This window comes from Neovison vison, chromosome 4 (assembly GCF_020171115.1).
Source record: "Neovison vison isolate M4711 chromosome 4, ASM_NN_V1, whole genome shotgun sequence".
NCBI classification, from domain to species: domain Eukaryota; kingdom Metazoa; phylum Chordata; class Mammalia; order Carnivora; family Mustelidae; genus Neogale; species Neogale vison.
In genome coordinates, this window is record NC_058094.1 from 187,546,649 (window position 1) to 187,574,278 (window position 27,630).

The window sequence follows — 27,630 nt, forward strand, 5'->3', positions numbered from 1 at the left end:
TTTAAGTTTCTTGGTGTTGTTTGAAAAAAATAATAATTTCTTTCATGGTGGCTGAATGCCAAGGCTGGAAAAGTGTTATGGAAATATCTGCGGTCAGGACTGCATTTGATGAGAGAAAGTTTAAATATGGTAGTTTTGATAGGATTTGACAGCCATTTTTGATCTATATATATGTTTCATCATGGTTCCTTTCTTAACAGTGGAATAACTGAGCTATTAAATATTTTACTCAGTTGAGAAGGAAAATGATTACCATAAAACTACTTCATTTAAATGACACTGTGACATAAAATGTTCCAACAGTTTAAAATATTCATCTAGAAAACATATTGCCAAGGGAAATGAACAGTCCTCCCCTATCCTCCAGTCTTTCTTGAATTAAGTTGATTCAGTAACCCTTTCCAATCTACATGGAAGTTCTTGTTTGCAGATTTAAATTCTAAAACACACCATCGAGCTGTATGTTAATGTTTAATATGAAAAACGAATGTTTTTTGACTATTACCAGGTTAAAGTTCTTTAAGAGTACATTAGTAGTATTCTGTGTAGAGGATATCTATCTATCTATCTGCGCACACACATATAAGTGTGTGTGTTTCTATGTGTATATATATATACACACACATATAAACTGTATATATACAGTATATGTACGTACTTTTTTTTTTCCCAATTTATTTATTTTCAGAAAAACAGTGTTCATTATTTTTTCACCACACCCAGTGCTCCATGCAAGCTGTACCCTCTATAATACCCACCACCTGGTACCCCAACCTCCCACCCCCCCGCCACTTCAAACCCCTCAGACTGTTTTTCAGAGTCCATAGTCTCTCATGGTTCACCTCCCCTTCCAATTTACCCAAATTCCCTTCTCCTCTCTAACGCCCCTTGTCCTCCATGCTATTGGTTATGCTCCACAAATGAGTGAAACCATATGATAATTGACTCTCTCTGCTTGACTGATTTCACTCAGCATAATCTCTTCCAGTCCCGTCCATGTTGCTACAAAAGTTGGATATTCGTCCTTTCTGATGGAGGCATAATACTCCATAGTGTATATGGACCACATCTTCCTTATCCATTCATCCGTTGAAGGGCATCTTGGTTCTTTCCATAGTTTGGCGACTGTGGCCATTGCTGCTATAAACATTGGGGTACAGATGGCCCTTCTTTTCACGACATCTGTATCTTTGGGGTAAATACCCAGGAGTGCAATTGCAGGGTCGTAGGGAAGCTCTATTTTTAATTTCTTGAGGAATCTCCACACTGTTCTCCAAAGAGGCTGCACCAACTTGCATTCCCACCAACAGTGGAAGAGGGTTCCCCTTTCTCCACATCCTCTCCAACACATGTTGTTTCCTGTTTTGTGAATTTTGGCCATTCTAACTGGTGTAAGGTGATATCTCAATGTGGTTTTAATTTGAATCTCCCTGAGGGCTAATGATGATGAGCATTTTTTCATGTGTCTGATAGCCATTTGTATTTCTTGGTTGGAGAAGTGTCTGTTCATATCTTCTGCCCATTTTTTGATGTGTTTGCCTGTTTCGTGTGGGTTGAGTTTGAGGAGTTCATTATAGATCCTGGATATCAACCTTTTGTCTGTACTGTCATTTGCAAATATCTTCTCCCATTCCGTGGGTTGCCTCTTTGTTTTTTTGACTGTTTCCTTTGCTGTGCAGAAGCTTTTGATTTTGATGAAGTCCCAGAAGTTTATTTTCGCTTTTGTTTCCTTTGCCTTTGGAGTGTACGTACTTTTATATATATACACACACACACACAATAACATACACAGTAAGCTTTAAGTATATTATCTTTTTTTTGCCTTTATAAGAGGAAGTTTTATTGTTAATTATTTACTTTAATAGATTCAGAAAGAGGAACAGATAAGCTCGGTCCAACGTGATTGGCAGTTGGCAAAATCCAGTGAAGCAAATATTCTGATTGCTAAGGATTTAATTTGCGTGCTTTAAATGCTTAGCCTTCTTTAACACTTCAAACATAATCCAAAAGAAATGCACCATCTCCTTCCCTTTCATTATAATATCATGCCTACCTCACTTTAATATGGAAATATCTTCATTAAATATGATCTTCAAAAAAAAAAAAAATAAATATGATCTTCAGAGGAAAATGTTCCCTGGAGAGTACAGCCATTGAGCACAGTGCACAAAAAGGAAAATCATAACAAAACTTTGTATGTTAATTCACTAATCTAAGGAAACAAAACCTTCTAATATATTAAAATAAATCCAGTTACAAAACTAATAGTCTATGTGATAGTGGATGTGAATACACTAATAGTCTATGTGAAGAGATCTGGTAACTGAAAATGGCTGGCTGTTTACAAGATCCACAAGCAGGAGTGGTGCACCTAGCCCAGCACTGGCCCTCAGAAGCCAAAAGTTTTCTCTCTCTCTAGGCCACATAGAGGAATCCATCTCCATCGTTTCTTCTAAAGCTGTCCCTTAGTTAGGCTGGACTGCGGGACTGTTTACCCACAAATAGGAAAATTGCCTTTTCAGAAGGAAGCTGGCTTCTTTTCCTGATGATCCCCATGAACTGAGCCACAGTGAAGTCAGATGGAACCAGATACTTCCGTTTGTCATTGTCAAATCTGAGAGCCTGAGACTTTTTCCACAATCACTAGAACCTGGTTGGGATATTTCACTTGGGTCTTCACAGATTGCACACATCTGTATTCCAACAAGTGTTCCTCCTTGAACATCCACTTCATGGTAGTGGTGGGGAAGGGATGTGGCCAGCTCTTGGAGTTGGGGAGCTCAGTGCACCAGCCACCACCACAACAACCTAGATAACCTTTTTGATGTACTTTTGGGTAGTTTTCCAATTTTTTTAAAAATGTGAATAAAACTGCTGTGAACATTCTTATATAACTCTTTACGTGGACCGTAAATATTAAAGTGTTATACATATGTAGGATGATTTAAGAATTATATTGCTGAAGTTTTTTTTTCAATTTTTTTCCTATTATAAAATTTTAAGATACTCAAGAATAGAGTTCTTTTTTTTTTTTTTTGAAGTATAATTGCCCTCTCCCCCCACTCCCCCAAGGAGAACAGCTTTTCTTCGGTCCTTAAGGACTTAGCTTATATGGGCTTTGGTGGAGGTCATGGGGCAGTACCCATGGGTCTATATTGGGGTGAGGGTATTCGGTCCTTCCATGCTTCACGAGAGTGATTTCTGATTGCCTTGCTGTGAATGGCGCAACTCACGCAATAAAGTAGTTTCACATACAGCATGGGAAGCACATAGGCATCAAAGACACTCCCTTCAGAAATGTCCCTGACAGTGGTGGCCTCCACTATGTTCCGAATAATGAACTTTTTAATGGCCTTGTCCTTGGACACACAGTGGGTGCAGTTGGTGCAGTGAATAGGCTGTACGTGACCATGGTCCTTTTTGGCATGATCATTATTCCTTCTTTTCTTGGTTGTCTTGGCAGCAGGCCCCAAGAGAGCAAGAATAGAGTTTTAATATTAGTAGGCATGCTTTACATGGGAGAATGATATTTTATGTACTTACCTCTTCCAACTTCTAAAGATATAAAATTTGTTCCATTTGTATTTCATATAGTACACAATTTAAGTAATTTCTGGCTAATTTAGAATATCAGAAATGATTAAGCTTGGTGTATCAGAATGGGGTGCCCCCATATTATATTATTTTGAACTGTATTTTTATCTTTTTTTTTTCTAAGATTTTATTTATTTGACAGACAGAGATCACAAGTAGGCAGGGAGGCAGGCAGAGAAACAGGAAGGGAAGCAGGCTCCCTGCTGAGCAGAGAGGCCCATGCTGGGTTCCATCCCAGAACCCTGGGATCATGACCTGAGCTGAAGACAGAGGCTTAACCCACTGAGCCACTCAGGCACCCCTTGAACTGTATTTCTGCCTAAGTTAAAAATAAGCAGCATTTTTTACCAAATTTCCTTACATTGAAATTTATGAATAAGAAAGCACTTCTAGATCTTTGCTAAAATAAGACAGTATTTTTTTAATATGGAAACAATAACTGAGAAGTATTCCTAAATCTCATTTGGAAAGTTACATTCATGATTTTAGGGGACTATGAATATAAAACGTGTGAGTGGAAAGTTAAGATTTCATATAGCTTTTTGCAGCTGGTTGATTAAGTCCTATATAGTTCATTGTCTTAAAGATGAAATTTGTACAAGGTTTTGGAAGACAGGAGTTGTATATTTAAAGTTCTTGTTTTCAAAGGTAGTACAAAATGGTTTTAACAATCTATCATCTTTCATTTACCAAAGGAAATATGTAAAAAGAAAAGGAAAATGTTCAGTGAGAACAAAACATTGAGATGATGAAAAGCTACAAGGAAAGAAAAAAGATTTTAGAAAGACTACTAAAATGAAACTAGTTTTTTTCCCCTCAACAATCTGTCTGAATTCATTTTGCTTTCATTATATATCTAGCCTGGAGGCAAAGTATGTTGAGTATTACAACAAAGAGGGTGTTATAAGGAGGACTTTAAAAAAAATAATAAAGTGTAACATATGTGTAAACCATGCAACTTTGAAACAGGAAACTTTATAATAAGGGAGGACTGTGCTTAGCTTTTCCACAATTTTGGAAGAATGAGTTTTATTAGGTGTTAGACAAAGAAATTATCAACTGACTTTTATGCTGTAAGGTTGAAAGATTTGTTATGACCATTTCTAGACTTTAGCAGTGGTTTTAATGTGGGCCCTACTATATTAGAAACAGTGCCTAGCACTATTAATATGTCTACTGTTGCTAGTTCTCTTAAGGAATATGATGTTTAACTTTTGCCTTTCAATGAAAGATTATTCAAAATCCTGTTATTCTGTGGTTTTCTCAGCAGTATTAGGCTGTTCTTGAATTGATCAACACATAATATAATTTGGGAGTCCAATCAATGGTTCTTTTATTTTTGAAAGATGGTGACAAATTCTTTTGAAACTTGGGAAAATGGCTCCATCATTCAGCCCTTACTCTTTCTTTGCTTCTTCTGCCCAACTTCCTAAAAACCATATTGTTTTGATGTCAATATGTAGAATAGATTATCTGTTGGGGAATCAGTGTGTGTTAATTATATTGGAATAAATGTAAACTTGGCAAATGATATGGGTAAATAGGCATTGTGCCTAATAGATTATTCAGTTAATGAGGACACTAAAATTAGGGACTTCTAACATGTCAGAACCATATTTCTTGTAAATTTTCCCCAGTTTTGAGATTAACTGGCAATAGATATATTTTTCTGGCTTTTTAAAAGTCTTAATATGTTATGGTAGAGTTTTAGGATTTATGTAATGCTTATTATAGAATAGTTGAGCTCTTTGTATTTATCACACTGCTATTGAAGTGAGCTTGAAGTGTAGAAATCAGTCTTCTACCTTTTGGTTTTTCAGTAATCTCTCTTTTAAAATATTATATCATATTTATTTCCCCATCTTCTATCTCCCACTTAAAAATGATTACACACCATGAACATTTATGTACTGTTTTCATTGAAGGTGGGGGAATTTAATGACACCCCTTAATATCCAGCCCACTTTGGAGATGTTAGAAAATCAGGGATAAAGTTTCTAGGCTTAGGAGAGAGAGGTTAGAAAAGTGTTAGCAAGATAGATTATTACATATTTAAAAATAGACTATTTAAACCTTATAAGATCACAGAAGCATTCAAAATAACCTTTAATTGTGTGTAGTTCATTTGATAAAAATAAAAAGCCAAATAGTACAAACTTATGAAGACATCATTTCCCCCTACCCCATGCCTTTCCCCCACCTTATGGTTAACTCTTTATCTCTAAATAATGTAATTACACCACTATTTTTGAATTCATCATATTTAATTTTTTTCTGTTGATGTGTCATAGTGACAAAGTGTTTTGATTAATGACACATTCTTTCTATTATCCTTCTAGTTATATCGCTATCTCCTTTCCATTGCTGCTCATCTCTGCACCTACACAAAGGATACTCAAACTTCTCTTTCTTGTTTCATCAGCTTTTAACTCCTCGATTCTACATTTTGTTAAACGAGCACATTCATCATTTTATCTTTACCATTATTACTCTCTACCTTAAGTTTCTCAACTTCTGTAAACTCCACCTTTATTCTTACTTTGTAAAGGTTAATAACATTTATATACTGGTCTGTAGTGGTAGCTAGATCTTCTGTGACTTCTCTATAGAGGATTCTAAAAGTTAATACATACTTTGCTTGTGATATGTAAATATTTTTCAATGTAGTATGTACCAGGATCATATTTCCTTCTTTATGATTACAATGTCCTGTGCTACTCGAAGGAAAATGTTTCTAGTGGATTCTTTTTTTTTTTTTTTTGAAGATTTTATTTATTTATTTGACAGAGATTACAAGTAGGCAGAGAGGCAGTAAGAGAGAGGAGGAAGCAGTCTCCCTGCTGAGCAGAGAGCCCCGATGTGGGGCTCCATCCCAGGACCCTGGGATTATGACCTGAGCCAAAGGCAGAGGCTTTAACATACTGAGCCACCCAGGTGCCCCTAGTAGACTCTTTTTTTAAAAAAAAAAATCATACATTTCTTTAAAAAAAAATCATGTGTTTCTTTACATAGCCTTATAATTTCTCAAGTTTTCTAGGCTTTCAGTTGTACTGTTGAATCTGTCAATTCCCTCTGGTTCCTGGGGCTCTTCCTGTTATCTGGAGGTATGGGATTTTTTTTCTTCCCAATTTTTTACTTTTTGAATTATCACATTTTGTTCTGGAGTAATTTTTATTCGTTCTTTTGTTTTTATTGGGCTTTTCTTATTTCTGGCCTTCTTCAAGTATTTGGTTGTCAGGGTATTTTTTTGTTTGTTTGTTTGTTTTTGTTTTTTTTTTGAGGATTAGTCAATAGAAAGATTAAGTACTGTGAAAGGGGTTGGGGTTTTGACCAGCCAGCCTGTCTTTAAAGTGAGCGGTTGGGGAGTAAATTTAAACTAGGGACCTCCAGATGTCAGAATGAGGAGAGGAAGCCAGTACATTCATGGGAACTAGCACCAGTATTAATCACTATAATTCTTCCCAGACAGGCCAATATTTCTTTAAAGAGAACCCCCCCCCCCAAAAAAGGGGGCACCTGGGTGGCTCAGTGGGTTAAACCCTCTGCCTTCGGCTCAAGTCATGATCCCAGGGTCCTGGGATGGAGCCCTGTATTGGCCTCTCTACTCAGCAGGGAGCCTGCTTCCCCTGCCTTCTCCGCCTGCCTCTCTGCCTACTTGTGATCTCTGTCTGTCAAATAAATGAATAAAATCTTTAAAAAAAGAAAAAGAAATTAAGAAGAAATCCCTTCTCTCTCTCATTTTTGTTTTGTGGATGAAGGGTAATAAATCCTTGCTTATTGACTACATATGGCAAGTGGGAAGAGAGGGAGGAAAGAGGACAGTTGGCTAGCTGGCGGTCCTTAGCTATCTACATATCTAATATTTCTTTCAAAACATTTTTATTGAGATAGTCACTTCCACAATTCACCTATTGAAAACACACAGTTTAATGATTTTTATTATACCTGTGGAATTGTGCAGCCATGACCACATCAATTTTAGAACATTTTTACCACTCCAAAATAAACCTCTTTACATTAAAATGGTTCTGAGACTCAGTTTTCAATGTGTGGAGCAAGGATGCAGCTCCAGTAATTCTCCAGACACTTGGTGTCTATAAAATTCAATTCTGACACTATCCATTTGGAGATAGCATCCGATCCCACAGGTTAAGGGGTCAGTTCTACAAGATTACTCTCCACTGCCACCGCACCCAACCATATCCCCATTTCAGATGCCAGTTGCAAGCCCATGTTGTTATCTGTGCTTCTGACCCACCAGCTACAGATTGGAACTTCCCATGACTCCCTCCTTAGACTTCAGATGCCAGTCCTAAGCCTAGGTTGTTATGTGTACTTCTGATGGACCAGCGACAAATCAGAGGTTCCCATGACCTCCTCCTTAGGTTCAATTAATTTGTTAGAGCTGTTCACAGAACTCAGACAACTTACTAGATTGCTGGTTTTTGTTTGTTTTTGTTTTTTGTTAGGGATATGACATTGGAATAGCCAGATAGAAGAACTGCATAGAGCAATGAATGGGTAAAGGAACTTCCTTGTCCTGTTTAGGTGTGCCACTTTCCCCAAATTTTCATGTGTTTACTAACTCAGAAGCTCTCTAAACCCTGTCCTTTTAGGTTTTTATGGAGGCTTCATTACATAGGCATCTGTTGGCTATCTGTTCAACCTCCTGCCCCTCTCCCCTCCCTAGGTTGGGATGGGGGGGTAGGACTGAAAGTTCCAATGCTCTAATCATATGGTTGGTTCTCCTGGCAACAGCCCCCATCCTTAGGTGAGGGCCAGAAGTCACCTCATTAACATAACAAAAGACATCTTTATTGCTTCCAACGCTTAGGAAATTGTGAAAACCCTTGGACTTTTCACATAAATGGGATCATATAATATGAAGCATATAATATGAAGTCTTTTTATGATGACTTTCTTTTACTTAATATAATGCTTTCTATTTTTTTTTTTTAAAGATTGTATTTATTAGAGAGAGAGCAAGTGAGAGCATGAGCAGGGGGGAGCAGCAGAAAGAGAGGGAAAAGCAGACTCCCTACTGAGCAAGGGACCATGGGGCCAGGACCTTGAGGTCATGACCTGAGCCCAAGGCAGACACTTAACCGACTGAGCCACCCAAGTGCCCTTTAGTATAATGTTTTCAAGGTTTATCTGTACTGTAGCATGTGCCAATATTTCATTCCTTTTTAGTGTAGAATAGTATTCTCTTGTATGAATATACCACATTATATTTATCTATTCATCAGTTGATGGACATTTAAACACTTGATCTTAGCCAAAAGGACAAGAAGCCATATTTGATGGATATTTAGATTTTCTACTTTATGGCCATTGTAAATGTTGCTATTATGAACATTCATATACAAGTTTTCATTTCTCTTGGGTGTATATCTAGGTATATCTAGGAATAGCTGGGTCTTACTTCAACTCTATGCTTAACCTTTTGAGGAACCACCAAATATTTTCCCGAAGTTGTAAACTTATTTTTATCTTGCCAGTGATTCACTAGGGTTCCACCCAAGGATGAGGTTCTCCACATTCCTATCAATACTTGTTATTACCCATCTCTTCGATTATAGAAACCCTAGTGGGTGTGTGGTGGTATCTCATTGTGGTTATGGGGCCAGGGGCCAGGGCTTGTCATTTGGTGGGCTTCTCCTGAAGGCAGTTAGGGGACTACCTAGCTGTTTTCCTGGGGACTCAAATATCCATAGCTGTAGGTGGTCTTTTCTCTTGAGATGTTCTTCTTTCTCTGTAGGTTTCTTTAATTTCTTTCTGGGGATCATGAGCCTAGTCCCATGGTTGGGGAAGGGAATTTGTGGATTGACTATCCAGGATACAAACTTTTTCTCAACTATGTATTTTAAGTTACTTCTCCATTCCCATGCTATTTTATATCTGTGTCCCTCTAATCTGGAGTCCCTTGTTTTGTTTAACTTCTCCTGAGATTATGCTTTCTGTTTTCTGTGAAGGTCTGTGTATCTGTTACTTACATAGATGTTTAGATAACTCTTTTGTCTTCAGATCCCATCTTACCTCACTTTCTCTAATACCTCGTGCTTTTACTTCCTGAGCCTTTTTAGAATTTTATGAGGTGAATAAATATATTCTTCAGGCATTTAGATTTGACCTTGCTGTGCCCTTTAGTATTGTTTACCTTTTCTTTGTTCACTTCCCATCTTCATAGATTGTGGTTAGACTTACCACAGGTCTTTTGATTTCTTTGAAGGAGTTTATGTCTGTTTATTTTACTTCTTTTTGTTTGGGGTGGATTTTTTGGAGGAGAAGAGGACATAATACTCTTTAATTAGCAGTCTTGAAATAGGAAGTCATACTAACTCTTTCGATATAGTGTCTCAGAGTCACTAATCAGGTAAAGAAAATGTGAGTGGCTGCCTCTACAGGCTCTTAATTTCTGCCCTGAGTGAAATAATAATAAAGGGGGTCAGAATGCTTGCCAGGTCATGATTACAGAAGCTTGGCTGTAAGTCATGGGCAAAAAGCTTGGTTGTCTGCCCCCACAGTTGAGTGAGTGGTTTCACCTCTGGGACCCAGTGAATGTTCAGACGGTTGAGTAATCCCACCTCAGGCACATGGTTGGCAGCAGGGCAAGTAATATCTGAGTACTTGGCATGATAATTAATGGGGACTATAAAGGGAGTGTAAACATTTGACAGAACTTTGTCTCTTAGTTTCTTATAGTTTCATTTTCATTGCTATCAATAGGATTGTTTTTGCTCAGAGAATGGGGGTATTCTTAATTTTGGCAGATGCAAGGATTACTATCATTCTAATATGGTTTCTCTAGGGAAAGGAGATGAATATTATGTTAGTCTGTAATCTACTGTAAGATCATTTTTTGACCAGTTTATTTTTTATTAATTTGTTTGATTTTTTACTTAAAATATTGAAGGTGATATACAATGTTACCTTAGTTTCAGGTGTACAACATAGTGATTCAACAACTCTATAATTATGCAGTGCTCACCACAAGTGTAGCCCCTATCTGTCACCATACTTTGCTATTACAACTGTATCTTCTGTCTCCAGGACTTACTCATTTTATAATTGGAATGAGCCCATCACTAAGGTCAGAGGATGTTGGGTAAGGTCTTGGTTAAGTTCTTAGCTCTTTGGTAGGTTGTGGGGATTGAGTTAGTCCTATTTGGATCACATAGAATTTGGGAACAGATGGTGGTTAGCAGAAATCACACATTTGCTGTGCAGAGAAAAGACAAAACTCGAGAATAGTTGTTCTTAAACTTCAGTGTCCACCAGAATCACCTGGAGGGCTTATTGAAACACAGGAATGCTAGGCCCCACTCTCAGAGTTTCTTACTCAGTAGGACTGGGATGAGGCCCAAGAATTTACATTTCTAACAAGTTTCTGCATGATGCTTATACTGCTGGTGTGGGGAACTATACCTTGAGAATGACTGCTTTTGAACAATGGTCCTTAAATTTTACTGTGCGAAGTATTTTCTGGGAAGATGTACTGAAAGTGTTTTGCCTAGGGCCTAATTTCTGGGAATTCTGATTTGAAAAGCTTGGGATGAGCCCTAGGAATCTGCATTTTAAAGTATCCTAGCTAATTCTTTTTTTTTTTTTAATTCCACTGTATGGATATGTACCACATTTTATCTATCCATTCATCATTTCATGGACAACCCCAGATAATTCTTTTTTTTTTTTCCCAATTTATTTATTTTCAGAAAAACAGTATTCATTATTTTTTCACCACACCCAGTGCTCCATGCAAGCTGTGCCCTCTATAATACCCACCACCTGGTACCCCAACCTCTCACCCCCCGCCACTTCAAACCCCTCAGATTGTTTTTCAGAGTCCATAGTCTCTCATGGTTCATCTCCCCTTCCAATTTACCCAAAAGCACATACCCTCCCCAATGTCCATAACCCTAACCCCTTCTCCCAACCCCCCCCCCCCCCAGCAACCCACAGTTTGTTTCGTGAGATTAAGAGTCACTTATGGTTTGTCTCCCTCCCTATCCCATCTTGTTTCATGGATTCTTCTCCTACCCACTTAAGCCCCCATGTTACATCACCACTCCCTCATATCAGGGAGATCATATGATAGTTGTCTTTCTCCACTTGACTTATTTCGCTAAGCATGATACGCTCTAGTTCCATCCATGTTGTCGCAAATGGCAAGATTTCGTTTCTTTTGATGGCTGCATAGTATTCCATTGTGTATATATACCACATCTTCTTGATCCATTCATCTGTTGATGGACATCTAGGTTCTTTCCATAGTTTGGCTATTGTGGACATTGCTGCTATAAACATTCGGGTGCACGTGCCCCTTTGGATCACTACATTTGTATCTTTAGGGTAAATTCCCAGTAGTGCAATTGCTGGGTCATAGGGCAGTTCTATTTTCAACATTTTGAGGAACCTCCATGCTGTTTTCCAGAGTGGTTGCACCAGCTTGCATTCCCACCAACAGTGTAGGAGGGTTCCCCTTTCTCCGCATCCTCGCCAGCATCTGTCATTTCCTGACTTGTTGATTTTAGCCATTCTGACTGGTGTGAGGTGATATCTCATTGTGGTTTTGATTTGTATTTCCCTGATGCCGAGTGATATGGAGCACTTTTTCATGTGTCTGTTGGCCATCTGGATGTCTTCTTTGCAGAAACGTCTGTTCATGTCCTCTGCCCATTTCTTGATTGGATTATTTGTCCTTTGGGTGTTGAGTTTGTTAAGTTCTTTATAGATTTTGGACACTAGTCCTTTATCTGATATGTCGTTTGCAAATATCTTCTCCCATTCTGTCAGTTGTCTTTTGGTTTTGTTAACTGTTTCCTTTGCTGTGCAAAAGCTTTTGATCTTGATGAAATCCCAAAAGTTCATTTTTGCCTTTGCTTCCCTTGCCTTTGGCGATGTTCCTAGGAAGATGTTGCTGCGGCTGAGGTCGAAGAGGTTGCTGCCTGTGTTCTCCTCAAGGATTTTGATGGATTCCTTTCTCACATTGAGGTCCTTAATCCATTTTGAATCTATTTTTGTGTGTGGTGTAAGGAAATGGTCCAATTTCATTTTTCTGCACGTGGCTGTCCAATTTTCCCAACACCATTTATTGAAGAGGCTGTCTTTTTTCCATTGGACATTCTTTCCTGCTTTGTCGAAGATTAGTTGACCATAGAGTTGAGGTTCTATTTCTGGGCTCTCTATTCTGTTCCATTGGTCTATGTGTCTGTTTTTGTGCCAGTACCATGCTGTCTTGATGATGACAGCTTTGTAATAGAGCTTGAAGTCCGGAATTGTGATGCCACCAACTTTGGCTTTGTTTTTCAATATCCCTTTGGCTATTCGAGGTCTTTTCTGGTTCCATATAAATTTTAAAATTATTTGTTCCATTTCTTTGAAAAAGATGGATGGTACTTTGATAGGAATTGCATTAAATGTGTAGATTGCTTTAGGTAGCATAGACATTTTCACAATATTTATTCTTCCAATCCAGGAGCATGGAACATTTTTCCATTTCTTTGTGTCTTCCTCAATTTCTTTCATGAGTACTTTATAGTTTTCTGAGTATAGATTCTTAGCCTCTTCGGTTAGGTTTATTCCTAGGTATCTTATGGTTTGGGGTGCAATTGTAAATGGGATTGACTCCTTAATTTCTCTTTCTTCTGTCTTGTTGTTGGTGTAGAGAAATGCAACTGATTTCTGTGCATTGATCTTATATCCTGACACTTTACTGAATTCCTGTACAAGTTCTAGCAGTTTTGGAGTGGAGTCTTTTGGGTTTTCCACATAGAGTATCATATCATCTGCGAAGAGTGATAATTTGACTTCTTCTTTCCCGATTTGGATGCCTTTAATTTCCTTTTGTTGTCTGATTGCTGAGGCTAGGACTTCTAGTACTATGTTGAATAGCAGTGGTGATAATGGACATCCCTGCAGTGTTCCTGATCTTAGTGGGAAAGTTTTCAGTTTTTCTCCATTGAGAATGATATTTGCGGTGGGTTTTTCATAGATGGCTTTGATGATATTGAGGTATGTGCCCTCTATCCCTACACTTTGAAGAGTTTTGATCAGGAAGGGATGCTGTACTTTGTCAAATGCTTTTTCAGCATCTATTGAGAGTATCATATGGTTCTTGTTCTTTCTTTTATTGATGTGTTGTATCACATTGACTGATTTGCGGATGTTGAACCAACCTTGCAGCCCTGGGATAAATCCCACTTGGTCGTGGTGAATAATCCTTTTAATGTACTGTTGAATCCTATTGGCTAGTATTTTGGTGAGAATTTTTGCATCTGTGTTCATCAAGGATATTGGTCTATAGCTCTCTTTTTTGATGGGATCCTTGTCTGGTTTTGGGATCAAGGTGATACTGGCCTCATAAAATGAGTTTGGGAGTTTTCCTTCCATTTCTATTTTTTGGAACAGTTTCAGGAGAACAGGAATTAGTTCTTCTTTAAATGTTTGGTAGAATTCCCCCGGGAAGCCGTCTGGCCCTGGGCTTTTGTTTGTTTGGAGATTTTTAATGACTGTTTCAATCTCCTTACTGGTTATGGGTCTGTTCAGGCTTTCTATTTCTTCCTGGTTCAATTTTGGTAGTTTATATGTTTCTAGGAATGCATCCATTTCTTCCAGATTGTCAAATTTGTTGGCGTAGAGTTGCTCATAGTATGTTCTTATAATAGTTTGTATTTCTTTGGTGTTAGTTGTGATCTCTCCTCTTTCATTCGTGATTTTATTTATTTGGGTCCTTTCTCTTTTCTTTTTGATAAGTCTGGCCAAGGGTTTATCAATTTTATTAATTCTTTCAAAGAACCAGCTCCTAGTTTTGTTGATTTGTTCTATTGTTTTTTTGGTTTCTATTTCATTGATTTCTGCTCTGATCTTTATGATTTCTCTTCTCCTGCTGGGCTTAGGGTTTCTTTCTTGTTCTTTCTCCAGCTCCTTTAGGTGTAGGGTTAGGTTGTATACCTGAGACCTTTCTTGTTTCTTGAGAAAAGCTTGTACCGCTATATATTTTCCTCTCAGGACTGCCTTTGTTGTGTCCCACAGATTTTGAACCGTTGTATTTTCATTATCATTTGTTTCCATGATTTTTTTCAATTCTTCTTTAATTTCCCGGTTGACCCATTCATTCTTTAGAAGGATGCTGTTTAGTCTCCATGTATTTGTGTTCTTTCCAAACTTCCTCTTGTGGTTGAGTTCTAGCTTCAGACCATTGTGGTCTGAAAATATGCAGGGAATGATCCCAATCTTTTGATACCGGTTGAGTCCTGATTTAGGACCGAGGATGTGATCTATTCTGGAGAATGTTCCATGTGCACTAGAGAAGAATGTGTATTCTGTTGCTTTGGGATGAAATGTTCTGAATATATCTGTGATGTCCATCTCATCCAGTGTATCATTTAAGGCCTTTATTTCCCTGTTGATCTTTTGCTTGGATGATCTGTCCATTTCAGTGAGGGGAGTGTTAAAGTCCCCTACTATTATTGTATTATTGTTGATGTGTTTCTTTGATTTTGTTATTAATTGGTTTATATAGTTTGCTGCGCCCACGTTGGGGGCATAGATATTTAAAATTGTTAGATCTTCTTGTTGGACAGACCCTTTGAGTATGATATAGTGTCCTTCCTCCTCTCTTATTATAGTCTTTGGCTTAAAATCTAATTGATCTGATATAAGGATTGCCACTCCTGCTTTTTTTCTGATGTCCATTAGCATGGTAAATTCTTTTCCACCCCCTCACTTTAAGTCTGGAGGTGTCTTCGGGTTTAAAATGAGTTTCTTGGAGGCAACATATAGATGGGTTTTGTTTTTTTATCCATTCTGATACCCTGTGTCTTTTGATTGGGGCATTTAGCCCATTAACATTCAGGGTAACTATTGAGAGATATGATTTTTTTTTTTTAAAGATTTTATTTATTTATTTGACAGAGAGAGATCACAAGTAGACAGAGAGGCAGGCAGAGAGAGAGAGAGAGAGGGAAGCAGGCTCCCTGCTGAGCAGAGAGCCTGATGCGGGACTCGATCCCAGGACCCTGAGATCATGACCTGAGCCGAAGGCAGCGGCTTAACCCCCTGAGCCACCCAGGCGCCCCGAGAGATATGATTTTAGTGCCATTGTATTGCCTGTAAGGTGACTGTTACTGTATATTGTCTCTGTTCCTTTCTGATCTACCACTTGTAGGCTCTCTCTTTGCTTAGAGGACCCCTTTCAGTATTTCCTGTAGAGCTGGTTTGGTGTTTGCAAATTCTTTCAGTTTTTGTTTGTCCTGGAAGCTTTTAATCTCTCCTTCTATTTTCAGTGATAGCCTAGCTGGATATAATATTCTTGGCTGCATGTTTTTCTCGTTTAGTGCTCTGAAAATATCATGCCAGCTCTTTCTGGCCTGCCAGGTCTCTGTGGATAAGTCAGCTGCCAATCTAATACTTTTACCATTGTATGTTACAGACTTCTTTTCCCGGGCTGCTTTCAGGATTTTCTCTTTGTCACTAAGGCTTGTAAATTTTACTATTAGGTGACGGGGTGTGGGCCTATTCTTATTGATTTTGAGGGGCGTTCTCTGAACCTCCTGAATTTTGATGCTCGTTCCCTTTGCCATATTGGGGAAATTCTCCCCAATAATTCTCTCCAGTATACCTTCTGCTCCCCTCTCTCTTTCTTCTTCTTCTGGAATCCCAATTATTCTAATGTTGTTTCGTCTTATGGTGTCACTTATCTCTCGAATTCTCCCCTCATGGTCCAGTAGCTATTTGTCCCTCTTTTGCTCAGCTTCTTTATTCTGTCATTTGGTCTTCTATATCGCTAATTCTTTCTTCTGCCTCATTTATCCTAGCAGTGAGAGCCTCCATTTTTGATTGAACTTCATTAATAGCTTTTTTAATTTCAACTTGGTTAGATTTTAGTTCTTTTATTTCTCCAGAAAGGGCTTTTATATCTCTGGAGAGGGTTTCTCTAATATCTTCCATGCCTTTTTCAAGCCCGGCTATAACCTTGAGAATTGTCATTTTGAACTCTAGATCTGACATATTACCAATGTCTGTATTGATTAGGTCCCTAGCCTTCGGTACTGCCTCTTGTTCTTTTTATTGTTGTGAATTTTTCCGCCTTGTCATTTTGTCCAGCTAAGAGTATATGAAGGAGCAAGTAAAATACTAAAAGGGTGGCAACAATCCCAGGAAAATATGCTTTAACCAAATCAGAAGAGATCGCAAATCGTGAGGGGGGATTTCTCCCCCCTCACGATTGGGTGAGGGATCTCCTCTGATTGGGATCTCCTTTGATTGGGATCTCCCAATCTCTTCTGTTTGGGATCTCCCATTCTCTTCTGATTGGGATCTCTTCTGATTTGGGGATAAAAAGAGGTTCAAAAAGAAATAAAGAAAAAAAAGAAAAAAAGAATTAAAAAAAAGAGATTGAATTAAAATTTCAATCAAGAATTTAAAAAAGAATTAAGAAAAAAAAAGATTGAAGAGATTAGGATCTCTTCTGATTTGGGGATAAAAAGAGGTTCAAAAATAAAGAAAGAAAAAAAGAATTAAAAAAAAAGAAAATGAATAAAGAAAAGTATAAAAAAGAAAAATATATATATATTAGATAATCTAGTTAAAAAACGTTAAAAAAGAAAAGGGTAAAAGTTATAAAAAATTTTAGCAGAAGAAGAGAAAAAAAAATGAAAAAGAAAAAAATTAAATTAACTGCAAGACTAAAAAATCACAGGCAGAAAGCCATGAGTTCCGTGGTTTGTTTTCTCCTCCTCTGGAATTCTGCTGCTCTCTCCTTGGTATTGAAACTGCACTCCTTGGTAGGTGAACTTGGTCTTGCCTGGATTTCTTGTTGATCTTCTGGGGGAGGGGCCTGTTGTAGTGATTCTCAAGTGTCTTTGCCCCAGGCGGAATTACACCGCCCTTACCAGGGGCCGGGCTGAGTGATCTGCTCGGCTTTGCTTTCAGGAGCTTTTGTCCCCTGAGCGCTTTCCGTAGAGTTCCGGAGGACGGGAATACAAATGGCGGCCTCCTGGTCTCCGGCCCGGAGGAGCCGAGAGCCCTGGGCCCCGCTCCCCAGTGCGCCCTCAGCTCCTAGTAACTCGCGTCTGCCTAACCTCCGGCCGCGCTCCGAGCTCACCGAGCTTGCGACCGGTTCAAGGCAACTCCGAGCTGCGAGCTTACTGTCGGCTCTGTCTCTGCAGCCGGCTTTCCCGTTCCAATATCCGCAAGCTCTGCGACACTCAGACACCCCCGATCCTTCTGTGACCCCGCGGGACCTGAGGTCACGCCGACCCCGCGTGGGCTTCGCCCCGGTTTAGCCTCTGGAGCGATGTCCCTCAGCGGAACAGACTTTTAAAAGTCCTAATTTTGTGCTCCGTTGCTCTGCCGCTTGCCGGGAGCCGGCCCCTCCCCCCCCCCCCCCCCGGGTCTATCTTCCCGTCACTTTGGATTCACTTCTCCGCCAGTCCTACCTTTCAGAAAGTGGTTGTTTTTCTGTTTCTAGAATTGCTGTTCTTCTTCTCTTCGATCTGCCGATGGATTTGCAGGTGTTTGCAATCTTTAGATAAGCTCTCTAGGTGATCTCCTGCTAGCTGAGGTAGTCTCAGCCTGCTACTTCTCTGCCATCTTGACTCCTCCCTCCACCCCAGATAATTCTTATACAGAAACCACAGAAGATCAGCACACCATACCATGAGAAATGCCGCTCTGTGGGTTTCATGTGACAAAGATTATAAGTTAATGATCCTGAGGCATCTGGCTGGTTCAGTCAGTGGAGTGTGTGACTCTTAATCTCAGGGTTGTGAGTTTGAGCCCCATGTTGGGCGTAGAGATTATTTTTAAAAAATTAACAAAACAAAACAAATCATCCTTATTTATTTTTACTAAATTGGAACACAATTTCTAATTTCCACATATACTTTTGTATTCATATCTCAGTAGGAAATAAAGCTTATCTCAGATGATTTAAACGAAGAGATTTTAGTGAAGGGATCATTGACAGGTGTAGGCAGAGTTAAGGGAATAAATAATGAAGCATCCAAATATTATCTGGAGTAGATCAGCTTTTACCACTTCTAGGGTTACCACAGAAGGAAGTAATTGTATTATTTTAAGGGTTTATTAAGAGCAGGAGCCATGGAGAGGAGCCCTTCCTCTTCCTCTTCATCCAAGCAGGGGAGACACAAAGTCTCATTAGTCACCTTTTGTTGCAGGGTGATATTTTTGTCATTTTCCCATCTGAAACCAGAATTGCAAAGTAGTCATCACTAGTGCTCATCATTTAACCTAGTGGGAAAGGGAGTGGGATGGTGAAGAGATAATTAATGTAAAATGTGCTTGGCTCTAACATTCTCCATTTTTGTAGTGTGTCAACAGACTGAAGTTGATAATCATAACTTCCTTTCTCCACTACCTATTTTACATTTTTCTTAAAATTTTTCAGCACATTGGCCAGTCAGCCTTCTTTGCCTGCATACTTCAAAGATCTGAGTACTTACGCATCCTATATTTATTGGGTTAACATAGGTTTTCATTAAGTTTGTTATTGGTCATAGGAATAATACTAAGAAGCTGACCAGTGAATCCCTTGGATTTTAGACATAGTTTATCTGTTCCTATTGTGCAACAGCCACCCATTTTCCTCTTAATATAGCAAGAAATCACTCTGTTGGCACATTAACCTTTTTTTTGGGTGGGGGGGCTGTGGTGGAATCCCAACTGTGGCAGTCTCAGCTTCAAATTTCATAGAACTGTGACTGTGTTCCTTGCTGGAAGCTTTCTTTTCCTGGGAACTAGAATCTCTAATGTCTGCACAAAGTATGTCCATTTTGAGAAATCCTTTCATACAGTTCCTTTCTGGACTTCCTTTTTACCAATATTTCAGTCTTTTTCTTTCCACTTCCTTGATCCCAACCCATTAGCCGTTGCCCATGTATTAGTATAAATCTGAATCTTAGGCTTTCTCACATTCCCAGTAAAGTGACAATGAGATGTATTGCTCAAAGTTAAACTCATTGGGAAGATTTTCCTTTGTTACTGTTTTTCAAGGAAACTATGGAGTGGGAAACTGAGGTTACAGCTTATCCGTGCTGCCAGCATATCATGTAGATGAATCTGTAACCCAAGACTGTGGGTTTTTTTTTCTTCTTCTGTTCGTTGGTCATAGGGAACTCCCCATGAGGTCATGGAAGAGCTGCAAAGCAGCTAGAGTAGGTACTTATTCAGTTTATGCCTTCTTTTCTTATTTATATATTTAATTTTTCTTTAATGATAAAACACTGTTTCACACACTCAATTTCGTGACTCAGTGGATTGGGTAACCCATTTTATGATGGGCAGCTCTGGTCATGCAGTCACTTGGTGTCCTGTAACTGGATGTTCTGTCTGTATCATGGCCCTGCAGAAGTAGGAGCTGTTTTTCAAATGGAGAATAATTGTTGACAGATTACCTGAGGGTCTGTACAATGACCCCTCTTTTGGGGGTTTTCAGAGGCTATAGAGAGTAGACCTATCTGGCATAGGTAATTCAAGTACTACTGGGTCTTTTGGGCCATAGAAGATCAGCTTACATTGTAGTGTTTATCAACCTCAGAGCCCTCTCTTGCTCTGGGCTCTACTTAAAAGTAGCTACTCTAATTGAATGTATGACATATTGCTTCTAAAATTCAAGGACAGTCTCCAAGTTTTGTGCTTTTTTCTTTTTGGAAGGCAGTGCAAGGTGAAGCAACATCTTTTTTAGAGGCCGTATTCTAACACATCCCAGATTTTCCTGGAAACTTCACAGTGTGGCAGGCTCTTGAATTTTTATGGGATAATTGCCACTTCCTGCTTACTGGATTTACTTAAATTGTCATCAATATTGGACTAGTGCTAAAATAAGATATCCTTTTTAAAAATTTGCATGATAAAAAGTTTTTATTTGTAAAAACTTATCAGTACACCAAGTAATAACGGGTAACTAGTTTTTGAATTCCATCATCTAGTAATTTTGATTAAGAGAAGCTAAAAGCAGCTCAAACAATTATACTAGTATTCTTTGTACTGATCTTATCCAGAAAGGACTATTTTAAGGCTGGCTTCTGTTTCACACAGGTTATAAATAACCATTACTTTTTCATAGAAGAAGTACCTGATCTGCGAGAAAACTTTAGGGAAAAAAAGTTAATCTCTTTCTTTCTTAAATTTTTTTAACATACCCAAGAAAGAAAATGCCAGTATTGATATATATGTTGCTTGAGCTAAAAAGCATGGGAAAACATACAATTTTTATCCATTAAATTTCTTTTTTTTAAGGGTTATTATTATTATTTTTTTTTACTAAGTAATCTTTATGCCCAGTGGGGCTCAAACTCATGACCCTAAGATCAAGAATTGCATGCTCCACTGACTGAGCCAGCAGGTGCTCCACCCATTAAATTTCCAAGCATATGAGGTAAAAAGATAAAGACTTTAGAGGATTTGGTATTCTCCGAAAAGTAAAGGGACCTGCTACATAATGTATGGCAATAATTTCGTGGCTTTTCATAAGAATATAAACTTGAACTTTGCTAAATCTTCATATTTCATGAAGGCATCTGAAATGCCAATCCATGGAACAGACTCTTTCTTTCCCCCCTAATCATTAATGAGACAATTTTCTTGAATTTCTGAAAATTCAAGGGGTAGGATGTTGCAGACAAAGACTGAAAGGTTTTCCAGGACTTCATCTGTGTTTTTCTGGAAGTAGTTCTGGAGGATGGTCATCCCCTGGGTCTTCTCCACTTCAGTGCTGCACTGGGATCCAAGAATTGTAGTCTCCTTGTCCTTGAACTCTTTCTTCCTCTGCAGGTGATGTTCAATTTTAGCCTGAGCTGCTTTGGCCTCCTTTGGCCTCAGGGTTCTTTGCTTGTTGGCCTCAGATACCTTCTCTGTGGCCTGCTTTCTGTGCTCTAACTGAGTGGCTATGGTGGCAAACTGTTACTATCTTTGACAGGCAAAAGGAGCTACTTGTGATTGTCTTTATTCATTGAGATTAAGAATTGTAATAGTTTAATAGATTTGCACCAAGTTTCAGGAGCCATCTTGACCTTTTCTACAAAATATATCTTAGTTTTGAAGAGCAGCTGTAATTGGAATCTCTCCTAAGTTTACGATAATCCATAGTTGTTATCCAAGATCCATTTGGCTCTTTCATAGGCCAAACATGATTATGAATGAGGATGCATCATTGTTATGTTTTTTAAGTCTTTGATGGTGTCACTAATCTCTGCAGTTTCCTTAGTGACGAGTATTGATTTTGAAAAGTGTGCTCTTTTGGTGGGTTGGGAGAAGTTCCAAGGGATTCCAGTTTGTCTCTGCTATCATAATAACCTTCATAATACTCTTCCTTAGCAGAAGCTAAGGTAGGGATTCGGCTATTTTTATCTGTTCCAACTTCATATTACAACAATGGGAAAGTAATGTCAGGATGGGTCTATGCACCTGCTGGATTTACTGTGGGAAAGACTTGGGTGAAATCTTCATTTGTATCTGAAATTCTTTAAGTCCCACTTTGACTAGTGGATCATGTGACATTTGACATTCTCAGGGATTAATGAACCTAGAGAGTCTGTGTATTTCCCTTTCATCTGCACACCATCACCCAGTTAAATGGCCATCATAGATGCTTTTAGGTTTTCCACCTGTACCTTGATTTGGGAGTTCAAGGTCCCAAGCTTTTTTATTTTGTAAATCCTTAAGGAGAGCAGATTGCCCACTTAAGGAGTCTTTGTAATTACTGTTGTCAACAATCAAGTGCAATAGCCATTTATCTCTCAAAGCCAAGTCTTCAGCTAGCCCTTTATCCCATGCTGTACCAATAATAATTTGAACAATTTTGATTCCATTGCATGACATGTATTTCTGTTGTTTTTCTCCCTGCTCCCTCAGGGAAATCATCTGTGCATTCATCAGCTATGTGAGCAAACCAGTCCCCAAATTCCTACATAGGATATCAGTTAAGATTCCAGCAGGAAATAGCGTTTTGTGGCAGATGGTTCAAACAAAGAGACTTAAAGAAGTGGGATTACTAATAGAGGGGTGGGAAGAGTTAAGAAAAGAAATTGTCTCCATAGTTAGCAGAATAAATGTAAACTATCTAATTTAATTGTATTTTGGGGTATATTTGTTGTGGCAGCTTGACCTTTTCTGTAACTAATAAAAGAATTTACATTATTATGGCTGTGTAGACACTACTCAGTGAGGCACGATTATATTTCTTCTCTTTGTTTTCTCTGAAGTTAAAAATAATTTTTTAAAGTTTTTTTTTGTTTTTAAAGATTTTATTTATTTATCAGAGAGAGAGAGGGAGAGCGAGCACAGGCAGACAGAATGGCAGGCAGAGGCAGAGGGAGAAGCAGGCTCCCTGCCAAGCAAGGAGCCTGATGTGGGACTCGATCCCAGGACACTGGGATCATGACCTGAGCCAAAGGCAGCTGCTCAACCAACTGAGCCACCCAGGCATCCCAATTTAAAAGACATTTTTATACCTTTAACCAGATTTCTCCATTGTTAATATTTTTATCTCATTTGTTTTATCACCTCTTTCTTTCTTTCTCTTGTGCTCACTCTCTCATGCATACACAATTTGTTGTTTTCTGAACTATATGAGAGTACATACATCATGGCCCTTTATCCCTAAACTCTTTAAAGAGTGTATATTTTTTAAGAATAGGAATATTCTTACATAACCACAGTACAGTTATTAATTTCATAAACTTACATTGATATAATACTTTTATCTTTTCTAATACCCAAATCCTAATTTTGTCTGTTCTAATAAGGTAAAAAGGTGCTTTATAAACTCCCCCCCCCCCAGTTATAAGATCTAGTCCAGTCTGTATTCATTTTTGGCCTCTTTTAAGCTGGGAAATTTTTACAGCCTTTCCTTGTCATTTATGACATTGACATTTTTGAAGAGTCTCTCTCACTACTTAAAAAAGAAAACATTTCTCATTTTGTTTATGAGTTGTTTCCTTGTGACATTAAGATTATACATTCTTGGTCAGACTATTATACTGCTGTCAAGAATAGGTAATACTGCATTTTCCGTATAGTATCATGTAGAGTCACTGTCATTGATGATTAATTTTGGTCTGTTGGTCAAGGTGTTGCCTGATTTCTCGACTGTATAATTACTGTTTTCCCCCATTGCTACTCATAGGCAGTGTACATATCCTGCTTTTCATTAAAATTTCCCCTTAAATTTATCATTCATTGATGATTCTTGCCTGATTAAATCTTTACGGTGATGGTTGCAAGATGATTTTTCTAAATCAGCACTTCCTTTATATTTGCCATTTGGCCCTAAGTGTTCTATATGTAATAGATTTCCCTTCTCCCTCATTTATTCATTTGTCTACTTATTATTAGCAGGGACTCATGGGATTTCTATTTTTCCTAATAGTTTATAAGTCAGTATTGAACTTAATAATTTTGGTGCTTCTTTTGTCCCAAATTTGGCCAGTGGAAGACTCTTCAAGCTAGCTCCTGTATCCTTGTGACATACCTTATATTATTATTATTTTTTAGGACTTTTAAAACTTTATAGCATAGTAGGGTGTTACCAGGATCATCTTATACCTATCCTGCTCTAGCCATGGAATAAGCTATTTCTCTGGGGAGTCCTGGCTCCTATTAGTGGAAATGGTATTAGAGACTGAGATCTAAGTGCTAGGTGTGCTCATGTTACCTGGTCTCTTTGTTTTAGGCCCTTTTAGAGGACAAAGCTACAAATATGTACATGTTCATACATTTACACATACATACATGGAAACATGCACAGAAATATGCATATATGCAGATGAACATGCATCAACTTAGACATACACATTATTTAGATATCATGAGTTTACACCAATATCTCCAATTTCAGTCTGTCCCTACATGGTTTTTTCCTTTCCCATTCCATATTTATATCCCTTCTTCCAATGGCTTAGAATCCCTTCTTCCATGGCTCCCAACATTCACATATGCATTCATTTACATATTCTTATAACACATGTAAAGTAGTTGCAGAATGTTTTCTGACCATATCACTACAATAAACAAACCTCTGTTCCTTCTCTTTCTAGCTAACTCACTCCCAAAATCAAGTGCTTCTCTAAGACTGCCCCTTGGAATCCTGCATACTTTCAGGTTCCTTCCCTGTAGCCAGATCCATTATTTTTTCACTTTTTTCTTTGATTTTTATCTGTGCTTTCGCTAAGATCTCAATTTTCCTCTGTTCCTTTTCAAAGAATCTTATCAGCCTTTCCTTCTTTACTTTCTGTACTCTTAGGTTTCTGGTAGTAACATTGGGCTGATGGTAGAGTTGCTGTTAGAATTCCCCCGTCCACATATGGTGGAGGTTACAGTATTCTCTGTATCACAGTAATGCAGAAGGTTCGGGGTCCATATAGTTTTATGTTCTATTGCCCGCCCCAGTGGAGTAAAAGAGGAAGGGCTTTGGAATTAAGTGACCACCATTTTTCTGTGAATCTAGAAACTCTGTTTTTTAAAAGACTTTTAGATCTCAGACATGTTAAAGTGAATATAAAGGGACATTATGAACAACTTTACGCCAATCATTTAATAACCAAGATGAAATAAACAAATGATTTCAAGACCGTAATTTACTAAAAACCATCACAAGAAGAAATGGAAAGTTTTAATAGCCCTTTATCTATTTAGTTTTTTGAATTCATAATAAAAAACCATTTTACAAAGAATATTTCTCGCTTAATGTCACAGGTGATATATGTTAAATGTTTAAGGAAGAGATAATATCAGTGTTATATAAACTAATTCCAAAAATAGATGAGGAAAGAATGCTTCCCAACCCATTTATGAGGCCTATATAGTCTTGATACTAAAGCTGACAAAGATATTATAACAAGGAAAAATTACAGTCAGTATCCCTCATTGACACAGATGTAAAAATAATATTAGCAAATGGAATCTAGCAATATAAAAAATGGATAACCTGTCATGACCAATTGGAAGTTTATTGCAGGAATATAACATTGGTTCCACAACTGAAAATAAATCCATATAAAAGCAAGAAGAAAAACTACAAGATTTAGCATAAAATGGGTTATAGACCTAAGTTTAAAAGCTAAAGCTATTAAACTTGTCAAAGAAAAAAATATTTATTTTTATAAAGAAAATTTTTATTACCTTGGAGTAGGCAAAGTTTTCTCAGGCATTCAAAGCACTAATCATAAAAGAAAGAAAATATAAATGAATTACACTTCACCAAAATTAAAATCTAATCTTCAAAAGATAACTTCAAAAGAAAACTTTTTTTTAAAATCAAGATTTTATTTATTTGAGAGAGAGAGTGAGTCCAGGAGCATGGGAGTGCGGGAGATGGAGAGGGAGAAGCAGACTCCCTGCTAAACAGGGAGACTGATGTGGGACTTGATCCCAGGACCCTGGGATCATGACCCGACCCAAAGGCAGACACTTAACTGACTGAGCTCCCCAGGTACACTGAAAAAAAAAATATTTTTTTTAATAAGAAAATGAAAAGGCAAGCCTCAGACTGAAAGAAAATATTCAGAATGCATATAGCTGACAAATGAGTTGTATCCAGAACATATAATGCATTTTTTTTCCAATTTATTTATTTTCAGAAAAACATTATTCATTATTTTTTCACCACACCCAGTGCTCCATGCAAGCTGTGCCCTCTATAATACCCACCACCTGGTACCCCAACCTCCTACCCCCCCGCCACTTCAAACCCCTCAGATTGTTTTTCAGAGTCCATAGTCTCTCATGGTTCACCTCCCCTTCCAATTTACCCAAATTCCCTTCTCCTCTCTAACGCCCCTTGTCCTCCATGCTATTTGTTATGCTCCACAAATAAGTGAAACCATATGATAACTGACTCTCTCTGCTTGACTTATTTCACTCAGCATAATCTCTTCCATCCCGTCCATGTTGCTACAAAAGTTGGGTATTCATCCTTTCTGATGGAGGCATAATACTCCATAGTGTATATGGACCACATCTTCCTTATCCATTCATCTGTTGAAGGGCATCTTGGTTCTTTCCATAGTTTGGCGACCGTGGCCATTGCTACTATAAACATTGGGGTACAGATGGCCCTTCTTTTCATGACATCTGTGTCTTTGGGGTAAATACCCAGGAGTGCAATTGCAGGGTCATAGGGAAGCTCTATTTTTAATTTCTTGAGGAATCTCCACACTGTTCTCCAAAGAGGCTGCACCAACTTGCATTCCCACCAACAGTGTAAGAGGGTTCCCCTTTCTCTACATCCTCTTCAACACATGTTGTTTCCTGTTTTGTGAATTTTGGCCATTCTAACTGGTGTAAGGTGGTATCTCAATGTGGTTTTAATTTGAGTCTCCCTGAGGGCTAATGATGAACATTTTTTCATGTGTCTGATAGCCATTTGTATGTCTTGATTGGAGAAGTGTCTGTTCATATCTTCTGCCCATTTTTTGATGTGTTTGCCTGTTTCGTGTGTGTTGAGTTTGAGGAGTTCGTTATAGATCCTGGATATCAACCTTTTGTCTGTACTGTCATTTGCAAATATCTTCTCCCATTCCGTGGGTTGCCTCTTTGTTTTTTTGACTGTTTCCTTTGCTGTGCAGAAGCTTTTGATTTTGATGAAGTCCCAAAAGTTTATTTTTGCTTTTGTTTCCTTTGCCTTTGGAGACGTATCTTGGAAGAAGTTGCTGTGGCTGATATCGAAGAGATTACTGCCTATGCTCTCCTCTAGGATTCTGATGGATTCCTGTCTCACGTTGAGGTCTTTTATCCATTTTGAGTTTATCTTTGTGTACGGTGTAAGAGAATGGTCAAGTTTCATTCTTCTACATATAGCTGTCCAGTTTTCCCAGCACCATTTATTGAAGAGACTGTCTTTTTTCCACTGTATATTTTTTCCTGTTTTGTCGAAGATTAATTGACCATAGAGTTGAGGGTCCATATCTGGCCTCTCTACTCTGTTCCACTGGTCTATGTGTCTGTTTTTATGCCAGTACCATGCTGTCTTGGTGATCACAGCTTTGTAATAAAGCTTGAAATCAGGTAACGTGA

At 38.3% G+C, this 27,630-nt stretch overlaps 1 protein-coding gene and 1 pseudogene across 3 annotated transcripts in view; one reads left to right on the top strand and one right to left on the bottom strand.

Annotated features, from left to right (window-relative positions):
• Positions 1 to 27,630, top strand: part of BBS9 (Bardet-Biedl syndrome 9) — a 461,843-nt gene that overhangs the window by 42,548 nt on the left and 391,665 nt on the right. The gene's annotated exons all lie outside the window — the stretch shown is intronic.
• The window catches only part of LOC122905271, a 37,995-nt pseudogene continuing 13,472 nt past the window's right edge, over positions 3,108 to 27,630 (bottom strand).